Genomic DNA, 6,329 nt, shown 5'->3' with positions numbered 1-6,329 from the left:
CACTGAGAGAGAAATTATGGAAACAATTCCTTTCACAATACCATCCCCCAAAAATGAAATATGTAGGAATCAGTCTAATTAAGGAAGCAAAAGACCTCTACATTGAAAACTACAGCACTGTGAAAGAAGAAATAGAAGAAGATATTTCAAAAAATGGAAAGACATCCCTTGTTCCTGGGTAGGAAGAATCAATATAGTGAAAATGGCCATATTTCCAAAACTGCTATATAGGTTCAATGCAATCCCAATTGAAATTCCAACAGTATATTTCACAGAACTAGAGGAAACAATCCAAACATTCATTTGGAACCAGAAGAGACCTAGAATAGCAAAAGACACTCTAGGCAACACAAACATGACAGGGGTATCATAATCCTCAACTTGAAACTATACTACAAAGCCACTGCCATAAAAACAGCATGATACTGGCAAAGAAACAGACTCAAGTATCAGTGAAATAGATTAGAAGATGCAGAAACAACTGCAGGCATGCTCAGCCACCTCATCTTTGACAAAGAAGCCAACCATCCTCACTGGAGGAAAGATAGCCTCTTTAATAAATGGTTTTGGAAAAACTGGCTTTCAACTTGCCAAAGATTAAAACTATACCCCTATATTTCACCATGCACTAAACTAAAATCCAAGTGGATTAAATATCTGAATATTAAAACAGAAACACTAAACTTGCTGGAAGATAAGTTAGATAGAACTCTTGACATTGGTATAGGAAAAGACTTTATAAACAAAACCTCAGTAGCACAGGAACTAGCACAAAGAATCAACAACTGAGATCTCATTTCATTAAAAAGTTTCTGCACTGCAAGAGAAACCATCAACAGAGCTAAGAGACAACTTACAAGGTGGGAAAAAATTTAACAACTGTTCCTCAGACAAATGACTATTAAGTAGACTATATAAGGAATTTGGAAAAAATCATACCTCCCAAATTGAAAGATCTAATCTCAAAATGGTCTGAAATGAACAGATATTCCCCAGACAAAGATGGAAAAGCAGCAAATAAACATATGAAAAATGTTCAACATCTCTGGTCATTTAAGAGATACAAATGAAAACAACGCTGAGATTCCATCTCACCCCAGAAAGAATGGCTGCTATCAAGAAATCAACCAATAACAAAATGTTGGCTGGGTTGTAGGGAGATAGGAATCCTTCTCCATTGTTGGCAGGAGTGCAGACTGGTGCAACCTCTGTGGAAATCAATATGGACAAACCTCAAAGAACTAGGATTAGGGGTCTGATTTGACCCAGCTAGTCCTCTGCTGGATATCTTTCCAAAAAATTTTTAAAATGATATGACGGTGATATATGCACACCCATGTTTATAGCAGCACAGTTTGTAGTAGCTAAAGCTTGGAAACAGTCCATTTGCCCATCAACTGGAGATTGGATAAAGGAGATGTGTTTTTTTAATAAAATGGAGTACTACTCAGATATAAAGAACAAACTAGAGACATTTATAGCTAAGTGGATGCACACTGAGGCCACACACTTAAGTGAAATAAATAGGACACACATGTAAATACAGAAAAGTTTCCCTGGTGTGAGAAACTAAAAGTGTCAATAAGGATAAAAATGCATAATAGATAGTGTGAAATAGGAAGAAAAGGTCCAAAGGGGAAGAGGAAGTTGGAGGGGTAGGGAAAAGAATAAATATGAGAAAAGGAAAAATTAAACTGAGCTCTTAGTTCCATTTTGAGTTGATTTTTGTAGATGAGAGACAAGGGTCTGGTTCTAACCTTCTACTTGTGGGCCAAAGAGGCAGAAGACCAGGAGGATCTCACCATCTGGGCCAACTGTGATGGTCCCAATTTCAATTCATTAGACCAGGACTTTCAGATTTTATCATTTACCCCATGGATGCAAGCCTGGCTCTATTCCCAAACAGAAAGGACAGTGTTTTCCTTGACTGTCTCACCTGAATGTAAATCAAAAGCATTAGCTAATCTGACTGACACAATATATAAACCATGGATTAAGTCCGTACTGATCTCAGACTACAGTTCCTGGGCCCCCAAGACATTCTCCTGGGCACAAAACTCTGATCTCTGGCCAGAACCAGGGTCCCGTTACCCCTAAGGTCAGTTGTTCACATAGCAACCCCATAGGGAGAGGCTTCTCAGCAGGGTCTACATTGTAGTAGTTCCCAAGCTGATCCTGTGCTTTTTAATCTTTTTCTCCTTCTCAAATGTATGTGTGTGTATGTGCGTGTGCACATGCATGTGCGTGTGCATTGCTCAGTCCTTTACTAGTCTTGTTAGTCAAGTCATGTAACACTGATCCATATCCCCAGGTGACTTCTAGTTTGGGGGAAATAAATATCTTCTCATTTCCCAGCTGACTATAGCCTGACTCTCACAGGCAATTTAGAGTCCTCAAGAGTACGGGGCTGGAGTATAGATGTTCAGGTACAAGCAGATGTACAGAAACATCTGGTACCATCCAAACTTGTGCACTTATTGTATCAGAACCTTGCAGACATCTGGCAAAAATGGGAATTAGTCTAGGAGTTGGGCAATGGTCAAAACCAGACTCTGGATCCAGACTTGGTTTCAACCCTCAGTGTCCTTCCTGCCCCCCATCATGTCCTGTTCACACAAGATCTTTCTCTATAATCCTTGTTCACCAAGGCCCAGGCGAGAGGCTTAGAGGAACCTCTAAGATCTAGAGCTCAGAGGAGCTCAGACTTCCAGGAAAACCTCAGGTTTGAAGGAGCCTTGGATCCCACACATCCTAAGGCTAGAAAATCATGACTCTTTGATGTCTCCATGGGAACCATTGGCTGTAGGTGTTGACATTCACCTTTTAACTCTATAACCATCTGGTTCTGGAACAGGGGAGGAGCCCCAAACAGATGTTACAGATAGAAATGGAGGTTTGATTTCCAAAGAAGAGTAGTGGGGTGTATTTCATCCCAGGACTCAACAGTTAGGGAAACTTATCTCTCTCCTAGATCTTAGTTTGAAATATCATAGACTTGTTCTTTGTCCAGTGACACCTGGCCCAGTCAAAGGTTCAATGAGTGTAGAGGGTAGTGTCTCCCAGGAGTCACTACTGACGCCTTCCTCAGGCAGTGGCCATATCTGCTGCTTTAGTTAGAGTTTCCTAAAGTTCATGGAGCCAAAATGACCCTGTCCCAGAATCACTTCCCCTTTTGGCACAGAACACTAAGCATAACACAAATTAGGGAAGAAATGTATTTCTGCTCCTCTTTTCTGGAACTGGAGCTAATTCCTTAGGCTCCTAGGCCCACTACCAAGAGCTGTCAAAGTTTCTCCACCCTCTGCAGCCTCACCCATTCATTGTGGAAATCCAACAAGGCAGAAAAAAGCTATCTATGGAATCAAGAATCACTGCAGACTGGCCAGAGCTCAGAGCACCTGAACCCTCCCCAGTGCCTGCAGTTTCCTTGGCTCCTGAGAGAGCTTCCCTGGCAGGGTGAGAGGTCCTGTTTTTTTATGCCACTCCAGGGATCAGGGGCACCTCAGGAGGTCCAAACCTCAGTGGTCCTACATGTGGATTGGCAAAGGGAATTCCCAGGAAGGTAAAGACTACCAAATTGGTGCCGTTCACATGCATGAGGCTGCCCTGCACCTGTCCTGTGTGTGTGTGTGTCCCAGATGGGGCTGGCAGAGTCTTGGGCTGAAGGTAGAAAGATGCACATCAGTGTTGGGTCTGCTACTGCAGCCCCCTCCTACACTGTGAGTGTTGCTATCTCCTTGCCATCCTCAGTTCTGCAATGTTAAGAGACGCTGATCCATAAACACTGTCCTCACACGTATCCCAAACTAACACACGCTCCCCTATCCAAACAGTACTGACACTGGGCCTGGCCCCAGAACATCCCATGAGGCCCACTCAGGCTTCTTGAGTCTTTGAACCAACATCCAGCCCTACAACCATCCAGCAAAGTGTTTCACAGGCAAATCTGGTGAGAATGGAATTTGCACTTATCCTGCCATATCTGTGAGGCAATGGGAGGACTGGAAATTGACTGAGAAGACCCCATCCCCAGGGATCTCACACTCGAGGTGATGTAGAGAAAGCATTCTCCATGCAGGGAGTGGTACCATGGGGAGCAGTAGGACAGAAATGCATACTATCGCTGAACATACAAAGCCTGGCCTGCCTGAGTCTGAAAGAGAAGAGACAGTTGATTGTCACAGAAAGGTTCAGATAATACTCAGTCATGCAAGTCCTGAGAGCTGTTTAAAGTGCATGATGGGCACATAGTGCTTGTCCACTCTTCTCTACCTCAGACCAGTGCTGTGCATCCCTGCCTGTCTTGTTGTTCCCTGGACCTCAGGGTGCAGGGAGATGTCCAATCAGGCCAACAGTTCCCCTGCTGTTGTCATCTCTAACAGAGGGTATCTCCTGGGACCAGTCTCGGCTGACAGTTTCTTCCTCTGTAGAATGTGGCATTCCTGGCCTAAATTCCATATAAAAAGTTAAATATCCCAAAACTTCATGGGGAGTTAATGCTGCCTTCCCCAACAGCTCCACTTTGATCAACACCTGGTATGGCTGAGGACACGAGAACAGACACTTCGAGACATGAGCCAGGGAAGTTTAACATCTTCCTATGTAAAAGATTCACTTTTCTCCCAGCCTACATATGATGCTTTGCCAGTTGGCACCTCTGTCCATGTAACGCACTGTGGCCACCACACACTGATGCCTGATGCTTGTAACAGCACAGGACAGAGCCTGCTGCCATGTGCCTGCTGGGGATAGGATATATCCACGGTGCTGTGTTCTTGAAGAGGAAGCCTTCCATGTAGTGCTGGGAGGTCTCACTCATTTCAGGATGGGGAAAGCCCAGAACCATAAAAGACCAGGTTGTGGCCATTTCAGTGAAAACCAAGGAGAAGTGCATACCTATGTTTTTAGTCACCGTCCTGGAAACAATGTGGAATCTACTGTGTCCTTGATGGCCCTGTTAAGAACCCAAGTTTAAGTGAGACAGAAGAGATTGTGCCTCAGCCTTGTGCCCTCTTGTGGCTCCTCAATGGTACTGAATGAACATAAAGCCAAGCCAGACTAGAAAAGAGGTACATGTGAAGTTGGGCAGATCTTCTGGTCTGGAAATTCTATGCCCTGGAATAGTATGGCACATAGAACCTAAGTGAGGAAGCTGAGCAGGGTGCACTAGGGAGTGAGCTAGAAAGGATTTCTCCAAGGCAGAAAGTATAAGGGAAGCAAGGGACTGACATCAGATGCCACACCAGGAGTTTTTGGTTCAGAAGATCAAAGGCTGCAAACACACCCTGCAAATAGATCCCTCCTGATATCAGGTCCTGATAAGGAGCCTAAGATTACCTGACTGTGAAACAACACATCATCTTTGCCCAGAAAACCAATCCATGCCTCTGACCCATGTCAGGGGCATGGGGAGAAGGAGCCCAGTAACCTCTCAATTCAGCTTTGGGATGTGGTGCCCAAGGGCTTCTGTGTCCCTCAAAACCTGTTACCTATTCTTTGGAGAGTGGTAGGACACTTTTCTGGCTAAGAGACTCTCACACTCAGAGACAAAGGGGAGTAGGAAGTTATTACTATCGCTGTTGTTACACCCAAGGGCCAAGAGCAGCTACAGACACAGCCAAACGAACAACCAAGAAGGAAATGTGCCAAATCCCAGCTCCTCTGCCAGACTTCAGACCTACCTGTCCTGTGTTCTTTAGCAGTCGTCATATTGGACCCCAACTAGGTATTGAATGTCCTCAGGCAACCCTGATGCCCTTACTGCATTCAGGGTCCATTTTGGGGGCTTGGATTTAGGCATTTTTGTGGTCACACAATTGCCACACTATGAACTGACATCTCCCTGGTCTTCTCCCTCCCTGGAACTCCTCCCTCACCTCACTCTCTCTGCCCCTGCAGTTTCTGGCTCTGGCTGTGCCTACTTTGGCAGATGTGACCATAGCACCTGTCATCTTCTGCAAGACTTTCACCTTGCCCTAGAACTAGAAGAATTAGGAGCCCACAGGCCACAGTACTCAGCAGGGTACGAAGTCAGTGCAGTTGCACGGTCAGTTTGCCTGCATGTCCTGTGCTACTGGGATGGGATCTTTCACCCACAAGAAGCCTCACTGAAGTGTGCCCAAGATTGGAGTTTGAACCCAACAGGGAGGTGGTGGGGCACTGGGTTGGCCAAAAAAGTTGGGAGCTGCTGCAATGTGGCAGTGATTGGGCAGAGGTCACAGGGAGCCAGTGGCCAAACATGGCAGCACAGAGCTGCCTCTCTCCTGCCTCAGCCTTTTTCAGCATTCTTTGAAGGTGCTTTTCAGTCACCAGAAACCCTCTCTTCCAAC

The sequence above is a fragment of the Fukomys damarensis genome, unplaced genomic scaffold (assembly GCF_012274545.1).
Source record: "Fukomys damarensis isolate Sample0158 unplaced genomic scaffold, DMR_v1.0_HiC HiC_scaffold_32, whole genome shotgun sequence".
Classification (NCBI taxonomy): domain Eukaryota; kingdom Metazoa; phylum Chordata; class Mammalia; order Rodentia; family Bathyergidae; genus Fukomys; species Fukomys damarensis.
The sequence above is the reverse complement of the archived record's forward strand: the minus strand, read 5'-3'. Positions refer to the sequence as shown.